At 39.0% G+C, this 18405-nt stretch overlaps 1 protein-coding gene across 2 annotated transcripts in view; it reads left to right on the top strand.

Moving 5' to 3' along the window:
- The window catches only part of slc25a21 (solute carrier family 25 member 21), a 92597-nt gene that overhangs the window by 2431 nt on the left and 71761 nt on the right, over positions 1 to 18405 (top strand). The gene's annotated exons all lie outside the window — the stretch shown is intronic.

Here is an 18405-nt window from a genome sequence, read left to right as displayed (position 1 = left end):
TATATATATATGTATGTGTATGTGTGTGTGTGTGTGTGTGTGTTTACACGCACATCAGCCAGGAAGTGATCAGAAGTCAATCCTCAGCTTCACAGTCTGTATCAAATTAAAATTGCGTAACACTGCACACACTTTGCCAAATTGTGTTTCCTGAAGCAGAGGGACAAAGTCAAGACAGCGCGACTGCGGGTGGAGAGACTATCCTGACAATGTTGCCTCGATTAGAGATGCGGTAGTGGAGGAAAGACAGCAGAAGTTAATAACTTAAGTTACAGTGTTGGCTTTCTCAATGAAACTTGTGGAAGTTTTGTGAATATCAAGTTTTGCTTCCAGTGCTGAATGTGTATCTTCACCAAGACTATATCCTTCATGTAAGCCATAGTATTTACTACCAAAACCTGTATAACACCCTAATAATCACACCTATTTGACAGTAATTGGCCCACAATAATGATTAGATAGTTGAGCCAATTTTTTTTTAAATTGTTTGTCAAACAATACACGCTCAGACCATTATTGTGAAACACTAAATATTTGGAAGGAGTTGCAACATGCAGGTGAATTGCCTGCAGAATATAGTAGTCATGGTCTGAATTCTAATTTGGGAAGACTTGCATACTAAATCAAACTGTTGCATCATTCCATTTGCTCTCTCTTGTAAGGCTCAGATTTACGTAGTTATCAGTTTCGGAAAATGGCAACAGTAGGAGGCAGGTGATTGAAAACATAGTGAATTCTCTTTTGTCTATTTTGAAATGCACTTTATATAAAGGCAAAACCAAAGTCTAGGCTGGCAGTTAATCATTTTACATTCCTAAAATCATTGAGCAAGGTTGTGCAAAAATAAGTCTCTGTAAGAGGTGTATTGTACTTCCAAAAACCTAGTACTGTCTGCTGTTGTTACTGGCTTTTCAGGTGCGCTGACTTGGGCCTATTCAGGGATATTAATAGCGACTGAGGAATCTTTTTTCCTACATAAACTTACTGTAAACATGTAGTTTTAGTTCTCCATTGCTCTGCATGTGCAGCTCAGTGACAGCGGTCCAGGATTGTGGTTGTGTGTGTGTATTTGTGAAATGAATGTGATACATTCACATAATGTGGTTGCTCACAGTAAAAGCTAGTGCTGTGGAAAAATCTATTCAAGATTCAAGCTCTACCGATTTCAAAATCAATTCATGTAATTCCAAAATTTTCATTAAAAAAAAAATGTTTTAACATTTTTTTTAAATTTTTTATTTTTACTGTATGTCCACTGCAATCAAATGATAGATAGATAGATTGATACTTTATTGATCCCCAAGGTTCAGTAGCTTACAGACATCACACACAACATAACATACATCATAACATGATGTTCAAATAACAAATGACAAACAAATCCACATGAATAGTATGGAGACATACGTACGTACATACATACATACATACATACATACATACATACATACAAACAACCAATCATGGGAAAAGTGTCTACATTTACATACTGTGAACAGTTTTTTTAAAATCGAGAATCATTTTTTAATCGTGAGCCCAAAAGACCTAGACTTCTCTTTATTAATCTTTTTTGGATGACTCCCGCCAGGAAATTCAAATTTCCTTCATCCGTTATAGCAAGACTACAGTATAGAAGACAGTATAAATATAATAACAGTAGTAACAATAATAATAATAACAATAGGAACCGTTTGGCTATTAAAAAGACGTTAACCATAACCATAATCGGAATTGAACCGTGGCATTTTCTGAATCGTAGACCTCTAGTAAAAGCCTTTGCCTTAATGTTTTGAAATCTACAAAATCAAGTTTGTTTTATTTATAAAGCATAGGCTACTGCTTTTGTGACCGTAAACTGTACGTCTTATAATATGTAGTTTAATATTCACCCAGTTGTTCTTTCACCCAGTAACTTGTTACTTAGTGACTCATCATGTTCGTGACCTAGCTGCTGCTCTGGCTTTGTGTAGGGGCAGTTTGGTAGTCAAGCATTACACGTCCAATGAAGGAAACGTATGTTCCTTTTATCGTGCCTATTTGTGAACAATACAAAGTTGTCAAATAAGCAAGACTGTGAAGGGATTATCAGTGTAGACTGTATCATTTTTTTCCCTTCTAGCCGAAGAAGCCGCCAGCTGCAAACAATAAGGACCACAAAACTCTTTCCTTATGTTTTATTCCTGGTGTTGTTGCTGTGCTCACTCACTACATCCACAGTGTCCTTTTAGCAAAGTTTTCTTGTGCGGGATCTTTTGCTTATATATTGGTAATAATCAGAAATTACAATGATGCAGTGTAAATCTTTACTTTAAAATGCTAGAAATATATACATTTTTTCAATATCTACTCAAATGCTTGCGTATGAATGTGTTTCTTTTTCATTAAAGGGTTTTTGTTGGGGATGTAGTTTAATTTTACATATTTAGATTTTAACATACAAACAGCTAAATGGGCATTAAGTATCAATATATCTTTTAAAATCACCGTTGAGATGAGTATATTGTGGCCTACACTGTGTTCTCTTTCCTCCAAACCAATAGATCTTCAGTTGTAAAGCCCAAAGCATTGACTACTGACCCTCGTCGACTCCATTTCTCTTAGATCCCAGCACTCTATTTGGTTTGTGTACTTGTGTCTATTGTGAAAACGGGCCTGTGTTGTATCTGCTGTAAGGTGTTAAACGGTTGTTTCAGATGTCATGTCACTGTTGTTGCAGTTCCTGTGGGGACTGACGGAGGTTTTTAGAGCTCCTACAGTATATTAATTCCATAAGTGATTGACTCCTGAACTAATGTTGGCATTGTCGACTTACAAATCCATGTTACAGCCAGTATATATTTGAATCACACCCAGTGCTTAGTTGCTGCTTTGCCACTCTTTACTGTTCCAGACAGTTCACTTTAAACCTCATTTACTCCATTAATTCACTCAATTACAATGATTTATTTAAGAAGGATCTACTACTCTGGCATTAGCGCTTGCCTTTCCATGTTTACATCTCACAGGCCCCCTGGGTCTGACAACCTGATGTCCTGAGCTTTCAACGGGAGGCCAAGGGGCTCTGGTCTGTCATGATGGGACAGAGGTTTTAACCCTGAGCAGAAGGACTTCAGTGCTACTTTCTCCTAACCCACCCCTCCAGAGATTCTTTCCATCCTGATTCCCTGTAAACGAGGATGGGAACAGACTGGTTCTGTTTATGTGCATGCTGGTCATAGTGCCTTTTAAATTACATGTGAATAAAGGGGAGAAAGTGGTATTTGGTGCAAAGTTTAGGCATTATTAGGTACACAGTTTTGGCATTATTAGGTGCACAGTTTTGGCATTATTAGGTGCAAGCTGTCACCAGTTATTTTGATAACTTTGTTTAGTGCCTGGTGGAATACACTATCTTTGTGATATTAGTATGCATTTGTCTGTGCGTATGTTTGAGAGCTCGAACGATTAGGCCTAGTCCATTAACCAGTTTACTTTTTTGCTAATCAAGGCTTTGCGTTTGCATTCATATTTCCAATCGTTGCTTTTTTTGGGTGAGATATTGGCTAGTTTTAGCACTTCAATTAAAATAAGAAAATATGAGGAGTTTAAAAATAAGGATCTTAACCCCTACGATTAGATGTGCAGGCTTCAGGATATTGTCATGGCCATTTTTCACTATGTTTTGGACACTTTATAGCCCAAACAATTAATCAATTTAATTGAGAAAATAGTTGGTACAAAATAATCAATGGTGAACATAATTGGTAGTTGCAACCCTAGTATGTTTTGGAGTTATTAACAGTGTATTTTTAATAAGTTTAAATTCCAGTTAGTTGTACACAGGCATTAACAAAGCGAGTACTGTACAGTAATATTTTATTCTGCAGTGCAGATGTGTTCATGGGTAATAAAGCTATTTTAATTTATACCCTTAATGTTGATTAGCAATGTTGTCCACAAGGTGGTAGTAGTTGCATACTATATCTCTTTTCAGAATAAAGGAATGTTCCAACTTTTTTGTAGTTTGGTTTCAGATATAACTTTTGGATATAGGGAAATATAAGTAATCCATATGTGCTCTTCAGAGAAGGCAGCTTACAGGTATAAAAAAATAAAATACTGCATAAAATGTATGTTCTCTTATCTGAAAAAAGTCAATTAAAAGACAGAAGTAAAGCAGAAAAATGTCATCATGATTAAATACACAGTGAACCAAATTTTTTTTAGAACCAAAAATCTATCTAGTTACATGCTCATTGCTGTAATGTTTTCTCTAAGTCCTTTGTTATTTCCTTGGTAGATGCCTTTTTTAAACTCCATGAGTAAATCGATCCGTCTCCAGCAAATGGACTGTGACGACATGAGACAGACGGCCCGTTGGTAATTACTGCAGCTCTCCCCCCCCGACTGTCAGAACCTCCTTCAAACTGCACCGCAGCTCTCCTGATTTAATTGGTTTTAAACAGTGAACCTGAAATCAGTCGGGAAAGAACAAATAAAGCCACTTTGCCTAAATGTACGAGAGGAAGAAAAGAGCAGAGGAATAGTGTGTGTGTGTGTGTGTGTGTGTGTGTGTGTGTGTGTGTGTGTGTGTGTGTGTGTGTGTGTGTGTGTGTGTGTGTGTGTGTGTGTGTGTGTGTGTGTGTGTGTGTGTGTGTGTGTGTGTGTGGGTGTGTGTGGGTGCGTGTGCGCACAACCCAGTCCCATTCAAAGAGACTGCACTTAGCAATGAGCGATTCCCGACTGGCTGAACCAATCACAGCCGAATTAGGCCTAATATTTATTTCCAGAAACAATTGTACACGTTTCAGCGGGCTTTGATTGAACTCCCGGTGGACATGTTGTAGACAGATGTTTAGATGACCTCATGTTTGAAGTAATGTTGATTCTGGATGGGGTGCTTCTTGGCCTGTTCCTCTAAATAAGCTCCCTCAGCCTCACATCCTCAACCCCCCCCCATCTGGGAAAGCATGCGGAGGCTCAAATCATTCATAATTAATGTGTGCTTTGGCTTGCATTAAATAGCACCCATTTACATTTTTTCTGTTCCATCCTTGACAGACAGATGTCCATGCATGGGGGTTGTGGATGGCTTGGTTAAAATGAGCCATGATAGTGCTGAAGGATGGCTACTTAACCGGACACATCTGTCTTTTGTTCCCATTGCTGCTCTAAATACGTGTCTGTTTCAGAACAAGCCTGGGATTTACCATCAAGGCAGCATTTTTGACAACGTGTAAAGATGAGAGAAAACTGCGTCTATTATTTGAAGTTTCCTTACTGATTTCTTACTGATTTCTTAATAGACGTAACCTCAGACATTAATGTGAGTGAATTTTTCCTGATATGTCTTTATGAATAGATTGCATGCCGCAGGCTGTACAGGTAATAATGAAAGTAACCCTTCATTTAATGTGGAAAAATTACAACACGCCAACATTCCTAAAGCAAACATAAAAAGATTTATTATCTCTGTCAACTAACTATCGTCTTGGGCAAATGTGAATGATCACAGTGTCTTAATAAATTAGTTGACTGCAAACAGGCATTGGGTCTAATTAATGTACTGCAAATCTCTGGCATCCCAGAATAGATTGTATAGACCCAAAAGGTTAACTGGCAAAAATGATAAAATAATGAATGCTTTTGTCCAATTTCTGTGGTAGTAATTAAGACATTTTAATCATGTGTGATAATTAAATGATTATGAACATAGCTGAAATAAGTATTTCATCAAAAGTACTGTACTTAATGAGGTACTTGTACTTTGCTTGAGTGTTTATATTTTCGGCTATACTTTTACTCCACTACATTTCAGAGGGAAATAGTATTGTACTACTCCACTACATTGATATAAAAGCTTTAGTTATTTTGCAGATTTAGATAATTAAAACAAAATATAATCAACTAATACATTGACATATTATTATTATAGTTTATAAGGTAGTTAAAATCAGTCCACCAGCTGCAACATTAGTGACGTACACATTAATTCATCAATTACGTAATACAATAATATAATCTAGATTATTCTGAAATGAGCCATTTTGCATAATGAGTACTTTTAATACTTAAAGTACATTTTCATGCTAGCACTTTTGGACATAAGTGGAATTTTGAGTGCAGAAGTTTTACTGTGGTATTGACACTTTTACTTGAGTAAAAAATCTTACTTCTTCCACCTCTGGCACCAAACACACATCATAACCAATCCCAGGGGAGTATTATCTTTGTCAGGGACAGATGTTCCTCAGCTCATGCTTTGGCTGCAGGTGGTCGTGTGTCATTTGGCTGACTTCCTGCAAACAAGAGGTCCCTAATGGCTGCCTGTTAAATCAGCAGTAGGATCGGTTATGTCCCTGTCTTAAATTCCCAAAAATATTGCAGTTACTCAAAAAACAAAAACTATTTGTTTATTTATTTAAAAAAAGAAGCAACCATTACTGCAGACATCAAGTCTTTATATGATGGCATGATTTATCTATTAAATCCAACTTTTATCCTAGGTAATGCCAGCTGCAAAAATAAAAACATGCATGAGAATCTCATTTGACTTTCAGTTTCAGCTGTGTCTACAGGTGAGGCTTTGTGCACGCTTTAGGCGGCATGTGTGAATCATCCTTATTTGACAAGCGCTATCAATTTTCACTGAAACTACATCTGCCTTGGACTGAGATCTGTCTTCGTCAAATGTTGGACCAAACACAGAGAACTGGATCCTCAAATACACGTTAAGGCATTGTAGCCGGAAAAGTCTCCGAATGTACATTTGTATAGCTAAAATAAAAGGAGAAATGTAGAAACTGTCAAAACCACCGAGTGGCTTTTTAAGCGGTTTTAAAAACATTTGCAACATGTTAGGCCGAAGCAGAATAGTTTGTATTCTAATAATGCTGTTTCTAAGACGATGACTTCTTTTAATGTAAGTACTTTGTAGCCTATAATTCGATATATTGATGCTCTGAAAGTCTGGCAGAAACAAAAACGTGTTCCAGTTCAGGGAGGGCCTGTGATGTATGAGCCACAGTCACGCTCACGACGTTATCTTAATGACATGATTTATAATAAGGGTTCACTGGCGGGAGGTTGGGGGGCCGGAGTAGGCCAATTGTTGGGGAGGGGGACTCCTCTGTGGTTACTACAGAGGAGGCCCGTGTGTGAAATGAGTCCAGCCAAGACACGACACGCGACAGTAAGGTTGTACTCTTTGCTCGAGCTTACGTGGGCGCGGCCGAACTACAGCTGCAAGCCAAGAGAGGTCGCATGCACTACTGCGGGGACTTCTGAATCAGCTGTCAGTCAGGGAGCCAGGCCAGTGGGTTATTGGCCTTAAGGTGACGCACTACTGCATCATCAAATACATGATTGCATTACTGCATAACATATAGGTTAATACCTCATTATTGCATCCATAATTAGAGCTAATGTCATGAAAATCCTAATAGGCTTACAAATGTTCAATAAATCTTTGATTTTAACTGATAATAATTGGGCCTAGTTATTGCTGAGTATTATTTTTCCACCAAGCAAACAGTAGCTATAAACACTAGTTGCTCAATCCATATGTCATAGGGATTTACATAAAAGTATATGAACTACTAATTGTGGAAAATCCCTTTTATAGGTGTTAAACATATGTGAATGGGATATGTGTAATGCGTTGGTGCAGTGATGTCACCCATTAAGTCATCACATACAATGTAAGGTAAAATGTCAACAGTCCAGGGTCCCAGTGATCACTTATTGGCCTTATCACACTAACAGATAGCAGTAAAGCAAAAAGGACCAATGTGCAACACAAGTCAATTAATGGTTAAGTTATTTTAGAATAATTATTTGTGGGCACTCCAATAAGTTAATTATAACGGATTTAAGGGTGACTTAATAAAAGTTTTAATGTATTCAAAAAATTAGCATTTTACCAGTAATTTTCAGTTGTCTTAGCCAGTCAGAGCTAAGAACCTACAGTCTATAGTGAACATTGTTGTCACGCATGGCAGCACGCACAGGATATTTATCATACATGTAAGTCATAATAATAATACTGTTATGGTAAGAGTAGATTCAGTCAGATAATTATGATTGCTCAACATGGGAGGCTTTCTCTGGATCATTGCCTCCTATTTAGAGGTACCAATTATTAAAACCAGGACGCTGCGCTGCAGGAACCGCTGCAGGAACCACAGTGGAGCTAACTTTTAGAGTATTTCATCACATTATTGCATAATTTCATACTGCAAATAAGATGATCACAAATTCTTCTACACCTTTCACCACATGACATCTGAACCAGTCAGCATTACAGTAGTACAAGTCGTTATGTGTGCAGAGGGATATTTTCAGCACAAAAAAGCATGCTAAACAGGAAAGAGGACAAATGTAAAGTAAGCACTGAAATCACTCAGAAATTTCCATGGCAGTCAAAGTGAAATGTGAATACATAGCATACATAGCACAACACATGGCAACAATAATAAAACTGGAAAGGAAATCTGCTAAACAACCTATCAAGCTATGCTTAATTGAGCACTTAGACTAAGTAGTAAGGAGCAAAGAGAGAGTGACCCTGCAAGTGCGTGCATGCATGCATGCGTGCGTGCATCTAGGTTATGTACTCGTGCTAAAGAAAATGGCTGTTTTCTTCAGCTGTTTTCATGTGCGTGCCTCAGCTACGTTTTCATGTCATGAAATGGTCAAGTGTACATGTTTGTTTGTTTTGCGTGTGTGCATCCAAGTGAGAAATTTGTGCCGGGAAATTGGTTATAATTGAGTGTATTTGCGAGACGTGCGTGTACATGCATCCAAGGAAATGGATATATTTTAAGCATTAGTGTGTGCTCTGCATGCGTCTGGATTATGTTTTCAGTGTATATTTTTGAGCCCGGCTCTTGAACCTCCTAATTAAGTCACAGCTCTTCCTCTGTAGAGCTACTGTCTGTCATCCCTGCAGACTTATTATTCCCACAGTGGGTTTTTAGTAGATCTTTGATGGGACATTGTTGCATTCAGAGTTTTAAAATAACAGTAAATACTGTATGGATTGCAAACGGCAATGGCAAAAATGAACTTGAAGCCGCTCAAGAGCAGCAACGTTCCCTCTGTTTATCCTCTACCACCTTGTTCCTCATGAACACTGACATGTGTGTTGAAAAGTCTCGAATTGGGCATTTAACCTCGTGCCCTGTAGCTCGTAGCCACAGTTGGTAGTAGGTCAGACATATGGGCCTGCTGCACTGAGGCAGAAGTAACCGCTGGATGCCTTCCTAATGCTGATCTTTCAGGCTCGCCAGTTTTTGATCTCTTGTTTAATAGTTTTTGTTTTGTTTCAGGATTTCTTCACAAGAAAGTCATGGCCAATGCAAACCTCGTGTTATTTCAACTGAATATGATACACGATTCAAGAGTTCAGATACAGTAATTACAAACCTTCCGTGCCCCTCCTGTAAGTGCTGAAATATAAATAAACATAATAAGTACTGTCCAAAAAAACAAAAACAAAACCGGACAAACTAAAGAAAACGGAATTACATGGCATTTTCTGTGTGTGTGCGTGTACAGATGTGTGTGTTGTGTGTGTCTACCCTGTGATTCGCTGGATGAGCTGGAAATTTACAACACAGGATTTTACAGTAAGCCCTCGCCAAAAACTGTAATTCTTTCTCCCCTTTTTAGCTCTGTAGTTAGGAGACAGGCCTGCCCACTTTGGGTTAACTCTATCAAGATGAACGGCATTTGGGCCAGTGCGGTAATCAGAATGTAATTTGTTGTGCTCATGGGCCAATTTGTGTCGTTTGAGAGGAAATATCCCGTGCCTGGTGGCCATGGGAGAGCATGTCCCGGGGCAAGGCTTTAATTAAGGAAGTTCAAATTTATAGACACTTTGTATTATTTCTGATCTAGAGTGGTTGGAGGATGACATACTTAAGAGAAGGATGCTGGCAGACGACGAGGAAAAATTTGATAATGAGAAACAAAACTGAAAGGTCATGTTAGGAATTTGTTTTATCATTTTGAAATCAAAGAGTCCTGCAGTGAAATCAAAGCAGACACAAATATCACAGTCTGGAAAGAGCTTATAAAGAACAGTGAGGGGTATTGAACCGGTTCTTTTTTTTGTTTGTTTGAAATAAGATGGAGGGATGGAGAGATGGAGATGTGGAAGAAGCTGTTAGGTTGTAGAAAAGAGCAGTGTGTTAGTGTGTTAATGTTCATCTCTTTGTAAGGCTGCAGTCATGAGAAGGACGCAATATGTTCTTAATTTATCTGGTTTGGCATTAATTTGCTGCACAGCTATTTAATGAGGATTAAAGTGTTTTGCCTTAAGAGGAGAATCGGGTCCAAATATTTTGAGAATATAATGATTCAGACGGAGGGACTAGAGGGCAGAAGAGAGCCGTATTGCTGCTTTTTAATCCACCTCAGTAATGCTTTGAGTTAAGAGTTTGTACTGTTCCCAGCGGCACTCTTAGCGGTTAAGCTAAGAGAAGTTCATGGCTTTTAAGGTAATATAAAGATGGATAACTTTGCTGATCCTTTCACATGTATGCACAAATGATTTCACCTAACCGAGACATACAGCTCTCAAAATATGAGATAATCCCCTCACATCTGTGTTTAGTTTGCTCCAGGTATCATTGGAAATGTTAATATTACCAGTACAAAAAGCGTATTTATTCTGAAATTCCTCCAAGCTTTCATTCAGTACACTGATCCTTGAGATTTTTTTTCATTCTACTTTGAGATCCAAGTCATGACTCAGATAGGACACTGGCTGTATTTTCTATGGCCTGTGTCACAACCCGGCTGTGCGTTTTAAAAACAAGCATCCACACTGGGATGCGTTCAGTAGAACGGAGACCACACAGGGCGCCGGCCCAGCAGCTCTGCGGCGTTTGGAGCAGGTACAGGGGGGAGAGGGGTGGCCGGGAAACGGGACGAGGAGGGTTAAGTTATCAGCGTTCTGACAGGGCGAGCTCTCAGCTGGGCTGCTCTGTAATCAGAAGCCCTGACAGATGCTTTCTCAATTTGAAGATTCCCCCCAGAAGCTTTGGAGGAACACACAGGCGGCCAGCTGTTTCCATAGTGAGCCATTGATGTTAACGTCTTCAACAAGAGCATGTGAACCCAACAATAACTGGAGCAGAGCATGTCTCTTTTCAAAGCATGGCACACATCTCCCTCTTGTCTGGTGCTTATGTATCAGAGCAGGTGATCTTTTTTTTTCTTTTTTGGCCTGAATTTGTGTTTTCCAAGTTTGCACGTAGTATGTAACGGTTAGAGGGGAGTTATCAGTCAAACATTTTCCTCCCTCTCTGCCTATACCGCACAAGAAGAAATCTTTTAAGAGCTCCATTGGTGTTCTGGTCTTTTCTGAATTGCGAGACTCTCGGGTGTGTTTCATAATGGTACTTGGACCGTTGCAGCCTGAACTATGGCACCCAGGGGACAATCTGCACTCTGCAACAATCTATCAGTCCCCAGCCGGGGGAAAGCAGAACGACACTCAGGCCTCTGAGATTATGGCCCCCCCCATCATATTCAGAATTGACTTTAAATTGATGGCATGTTTTCTTTTTGCCATGAAGGAGACGTCTTGAGTGATCATACCCAGGACTTTGCAGTTTTGCAGATGTTGTTTTTATTGTGATTACTTGAGGAAATGTTTTGTTAGTAAAAAAACATGCTGGAGGATTATTTAATTGTATTTCTTCAGTAATTTTGTAAGCTGCTGGATAAACAAGAAAATGTAAGATCATCAGTTATTAGACCACAAGATGTCGGTACACTTTATTTGAATAGTTCATTGATATTCACATCACCTACACTTTCTGATTTAATATATTTATTATTCTTACTGTAATTATGATTTATATAAATATTAGTAATGCTAATTTTAGCAAACTTTACTTTCTACTTGATACAATAACACTACAGCTTTTTTTTGCAAGTTTTTCTTAAGTGGGAAGGAGACAAGGTAATTACCCTGGGGCAATTAGAGAAAGGGGCTGAGGGAGTAGGAAAGTCATTTTCTAACCCAAACATCCTGGTCCGAGGGGCCGGAGCGGCTGGACAGCCTCCTGGAGGCCGCTGGCTGGCTCGCGGTGAGCCGTTACTGGGGAAGCAGATCAGGGTTTGTTTTCTTTCTCCGGAGGCAGGCCTCTGAAACCTCTGCCAGATGAACAGCACCTGAAACGCAGCAGCTCTCCCACCACCGTCAGTAGAGGGAGTGATTTACTGGAGTCGGTTAGACATGCTTGTGTGCATGAAATCCTTTAGTCAGCTTCATCACACTCTAAGCAATATAGTGGATCAGGGAAGAAGGAGTTTGTTGGTGGTTGAGGCCCCAAATGTTATTTTTCTGCCATCTCTTTAAGGCGGCTTGAAAATGTTTGTGTGGACCTATAAACATGCACAACCCTCATAATACTGCCAGCTTATGGCACTTTGTAATAAGCTGGCAGTATACAACAAAACTGCATTCTAATGTGAAAAGCAAATGTGGTTCATGTGGCTTGATTTTATTTTGGCAAATCATTACCTGCATTGTAATCCTGTTTTAATATGCAATCTTTAAACAATCAAGGCCATTTCCCCGTCATGTTCACTACCATTTGAACTACTTTAGACATTTTTTAGAGACGGAGATACAGTATGCAGCTGCCAAATCCAGAAAGAAAGGACAGAGCTTAGGTTAGTTGACATTTAGGAGAAGGAGAACAACTACAAAAGTGTCTGTGTTAACGTAAGAAAGGAACAAGGAGACTTCACACTACCAACAAACCTGCACAAAGAATACCTCATCAGTAGAAGTCAGTCTAAGTCAAACTTGAATTGTTTTATTAATTAATAATAATAATAATTATTATTATTATTAACTATAAAAACTTTAAAATTATTTCACTTCCTAGTTTCCAATTATCCTTAATAAAGCTGCAATGATTATTTGATCAACAGAAAATTAATTTGCTGCTACTTTGATAATTGCTCCACTCATTTAAGTCATTTTTTAAGCAAAGATAGCAAACACCTTGTTCATGCTTCTCCAACCAGAGAATTTGCTATTCTTTGTTTTACATCATAGTAAACTGAGTATTGTTTGGACTTTTAGAAGGATAAAACAAGGTATTTGAAGATGTCATCTTGGGCTCAATGGACCTTGTGGTGGGTACTTTTCACATTTTAAGGTTTTCTAGACCAAATAATCAATTAAAAGATTTATTAATTAATAATGAATCTATTTGTTAATTGAATCCTTGAGCCAGACTTTGACCTTTTTTTAAAATGATGGTTGTTACTTATTATTTAAATGTACAAAGGTAACTTATTACAATTCCTGTCACCACAGAACCTACAGAACCTACACTGGTGTGGAACCTGACACAAGCCGACAACACTAGCTGTAGTCTTTTCTAGGGCTGCACGATTAACGTTATCGCAGTTTCACTCAAAATTGTGTGATTCAATTGAACAAGGTGTGCTGTGTGCATGACACTCTGTGTGCACTGCAGTCTACATTGTAACACCCTTCACTTTACTGCTCCTCAGATCTCTGCAGGGTAAATCCAGACAGCCAGCTAGGCCAGCTGTCCAATCTGAGTTTTCTGCTGCACAACTAAAACAACTTTTGAGCTAGGGCTGGGCAATATAGAGAAAAATTAAATATCACAATATTCTTGACCAAATACCTTGATGTATTGTATGGTTGACTATTGGTGCTTTACCAAAATGTTATTTACACAACGAGATTTTTGATAAATAATCTCCGGAAATGATGTAATGACTTGTTGAATGCTGTGTGGAATAGCCAGACCCTCCTCCGCAGCGCTGTGGAAGTCTTTTTTTTAAAGATTGCTTTTTGTGGTTCTTTGGTTTTTTATTTAAAGTATTGCACATTTTTTGTTTATGCATTTCTTTTTTTTTATTCTCGTTTAACTTTGCTTGTTTAAGTTGAGAAAGACACATTTCAAAGCGTTAGTATTTTGTGCAATTTCATGATAACCAATCAAGTAGTCTCATGATACATTGCAATCACAGTGTTGTAAATCGCAATATGACTTAGTTTTCTAATTGTGCAGCCCTAGCCTCATGGTTGTTAAATGTTATATCCCACACTGAGTTGTACTTGTACTGGCTCTATACTTCAAAGGTAACCGGAAAGAAGATTAGGCAAATGAGCATAGTAACAAAGCAGTTAAGTTAAGAAAACGGCTGTAATCATGGTTGGGATTAGAGTTGAAATAATTATTCAATTACTTAATTACAAGATCACTGTACTTTTGGTTTCAGCTTCTAAAATGTGAATATTCACTGGTTTTCTAATCCTCCCATGATAGTAAAGGGAGGTTTGGGTTTTGGACTGTTGGAGCGATGAATCGATAGTTGTTGACGGACTACTCAATAAGCTCTAGTTTAGATTGTGGGATTGCATACGCCTATATGGTGGCTGGGTTTAAAGTGTGTAAGTACAGGGTCTGCCTTGTTTGCCCTTCAATACTGTGCCTGCCTTGCTACAAGTTGGCGATGGTGTTTAACAATAAAGAATACAACTCCCATAATTCTACGCACCTTCACAATGTCATTAAAAGTCTGTGTCAACCATCCATTATTCTAATTAAGCGGTAGAAAATCACATATTGTACGTTTAAAAATAATTTAAAATAGTGTATACTTGAAGGAAAGGTAGCAGCCTATGTAGCCTTTTCCACTTGTTTTGTATTTGTTCAAACAGTTTAAAATAGAAGTAGAAAGAGGATATTCATTTTTGGCAGGATTAAGTCCTAGGCTAAGAGTTGCAGACAGACTATGTTCATAGTGAATACAAAAGACAAGCAGAGGGGAAAAGGATTTAAAAAAAAAAACAGAACGATTGGGAGAGGCAACAGGACAGAAAGAGAAAGCACAAGAGCTCTGGGACTATCCGGCTCTCCTTTGGATCCATTTGTGCATTCGATCTGAGGATCACGCTGTTAGCTGAGTCACAGAACTGACAGTTCAGGCCAGAGAGAGCACTTCAGAAGCCTAACGGCTTGTGAGCGATGCCCATCAGGAAAGAAACAGGGCAGAAAGCTGTGTATCCAAACCCCTGTTTGTAAAATTGAGCTTTGTGGGAAAGAGAGAGTGGATATGGGCGTTTTTGCATGTAGGTGAATCAAGCGCCATTTCATCTGAGACACATTGAGCTGACTGTATGACAAATGCAATCCATTTATTAGTCATTCTAGTGAAGCCAACCCCCCCCCCCTCGCCCCTTTCCATAATTTAATGTAGTATAGATCTTTAAATTTGTCCTGTGAGAAGAAGAAACATTCACGACTGAATGAGAATTAGTCTTGGCCTCCGGACAAGAATCTCTAATGAGCAAACACTGGATGACATCATGTTGAGGTTTGGAGGGAATTAGCTTGATTAGAATAACCCTCCACTCTCACCTTGGCTCAGGCATCCAACTCCTCTGCAATCTGCCTGTCAAAGCCTCTCTCAACTCCTTTGGTTTTGGTTTGAAACTTCCCCCCCTCCACACTGTGGCATGTTTAATGTTGAATAAGTACATTGAAGGGAGGAAAGAAAAATTAGCGCTGGTGCTGACGTTTCCTTTATCTCGATTTCGGTATTTTGTTGATCGTTTTTAGCTGTGAACGGAGAGGCAGGACGAGGTCTGGTTTAGTTGTCATCTTGAGTTTGCACAGTTCCTTGTTCGCTGGGATGAGTGAGGCTTGCCACCAGCTCTCTAAAAACAACAAGCCTCGCCTTGCAAACTTCCTAGATAATTAGCGAAGCATTTCACACTCTGCAGAACATCCAAAAGGAAATGGAAAATTGACAAATTAAGCATGGTCAGTGTAGACTGGAAGTGGAGAGTTGGTGGAGCTCCAGCACAGCACATGGTCACTCTAAAATGAGTTTGCTGTATAACTTAGTCCAATTTCCACCAATCCACAGTGCTGTGTGTTTTATGTCGTTTTAATGCCCTGTTTTCATTCTAACGAGTCTTTTTTTTTTTTTTATCTGAATTAATTAGCCTATTTATTTACAGGTGTTTATCACAAAGGCCTCATAACTGATCATAAGCACCAAAATAGGTGTCAGGAGAATGTGCTTAATTGTATTATAATGCAACCACAGCAAGTCCTGAATGGGCTTTTTAGGCCCGAAAGAATGTTTTTTCATTTGCTTACCACATTTCCTGGGTGTGTCAGACAGGCTCTTAAAATCCAATCAAACAGGAAACCTGAAATGTGATCAAAAAGTGTTTGGTTTTGTTAAGTGTTTATTGTTTAACCTCGTGTGTGTGTGTGTGTGTGTGTGTGTGTGTAGTCTGTGCCTACAATTACTTCCAGGCAATTCCAATTATTGCCATTTTCAGCTCCTTAGTAATGATTGCTCTTGCTGAAGGATGCAGGACAATCCTGAGCCTTTAAAAGGATACTGACTTCTTCTTTTTCAAGCCTTGCTCAGCAATATTGATGCTGGACAGATGAAAAAAACTCAAACAAGCATACTAGTTTTCTTGCAATATTTCAACTTTTTTTGCCAACAGATTTCCAGCTTTTTCCCTATTCCATCTCCAAAGATGGAAATGCATTATAGTGACTCCAATTGAAATTGGAGCAAACTGTATTCCTACTCGCTGTTATTTTGATGGACAGGGTCGTAAGAATTCTGCTTAATCTATTATTACCCGTAATTTATACCCGTTCATTTTTAACGATAAAAGTTTCATTTTCATTTATTGATATTTCATAATATTTTCAGAACAATCTTTTAAATTATGCATTCATAAGGGCATGGAGAGAAAAGATGAGAACAGCACACAAAGCAAATGAATGCTTTTTTTGTGTCTGCGGAGGCCACTAAAAAAACATTCCGTCCATTGTGCCTGAACAGGCAAGTGTGTACATGATCAGTAGGACTTTCTTATCCTTCATGCTTCACTTTATCAATCCTTCTTTTTTCACCTCTTCTTCTAAGGAACTTACAATACTCAGCCGATGCGACATCTGGGTGTGTAAATGCAATGGTCTTAATTCATTCTTGTTATCCTTAAAAAGCAAATATATGCCTAAATGAAGTTTTTGTAATGCCTATAGAAGTCTGTGTGCATAGACATAAAGTAAACACACACAAATGTGACATGCTTGCACATACGTGTGTACATACCCAACCTCACACACCCTCCTGGTCATCCTGGTCACCACACCCCGTTCAGTCAGTCATGCAGCCCCAACCCCTCAGAGCCGAGCCAGCAGAGGAAACTGTCACTGTGTCCACCGTGGCACTCTGGAGAGTTGAACTTGACTGAAACATATGTCTTCAATTTTAATAGCTCTCCATTCCCCCAGATGGCCTGAAGGGGGGGAGGGGAGGTTGCCTGAGAAGCTGCGTTTCATGTAAGAATAATTTGTGCTAAGTAGCTGGGCGATCTGTTTGTTACGCTAGAGCTGACAGTTTGTTTATGTTTCTTGAGGAGTATGATGGATGGGGCAGGAGTTGATGCTAATTAGACTAAATTGTTGTGAAGAATGCTGAGGGTCTGCACCGCACGGCTGAGGCCAGTTTCCATTGTTCCTGCGTCTTCGCACTTTGGGCCTAATTGAATGGAGCTTGGGCCCATTTATCATGGTGGTGGGTGTGTAGGGCAGGAAAAAAATGGCTGGACCCTGGATGGAGAGGTTTGGGTAGAAGAACTGTGGGTGACAGAGTGAGAGCCAGTAATCGGAGAAGGAAGATGTCACTTTTTTTTTCCTTCAGGCCAATTAAAATAGACACAACCTGAGTCCAACAAGCCATGAAATGAATGTTTACCCAACGAGACTTGACCAGGGAAGATTAGCAGCTCTGAAACTCCTCCCCTGCAGCATGACAGACATGGTCAGCTGCGAAAGATGGCCATTAGTGAAAGTGTCACTGCATGTGCTTTCCTCTGGAAACCATGACAATGTTCATTCTCCACTTGGTTACACTACCGTTTCACTTTGAAGGGGAACACCAGCTTTCACTTAATGCTACTAATCAATAACGTAGCTCTTTCCTTTGCAATTAGAAGTAACATCTGAGATTCCTTTAAGACAGTTAATGCGCTTGGTTTTCTCTTTAAAAACATGCACATTTTTAAATTGTAATGAAGAGACAGATTCGAAAGCCAGATTTAATTGATTGAACTTTTATTACATCTATTGATGTTTCGAGAATCAAAGGGTTATTCCAGTGATTCAGTGATTTCATTTCATCAAATGGGATGAAGAGATAGGAAAACGCTCTTTTTCAAACTCTAGAAACCCAGTTTGTAATGCAGGCAGGTTCAGAATTAACCTTTTCATCAAATAGCCATTTGGCCATTTGGCTAGTGTTTTGTTGTGGAGGAGTGAGGATTGGACCCAAATGCAGAGATGAGGACAGCAGGCAGGCAGGCGGGTGGTAACCAGGAGT

Source organism: Etheostoma cragini, chromosome 20, assembly GCF_013103735.1.
Source record: "Etheostoma cragini isolate CJK2018 chromosome 20, CSU_Ecrag_1.0, whole genome shotgun sequence".
Classification (NCBI taxonomy): Eukaryota; Metazoa; Chordata; class Actinopteri; order Perciformes; family Percidae; genus Etheostoma; species Etheostoma cragini.
This window is presented reverse-complemented; position numbering and strand designations above follow the sequence as displayed.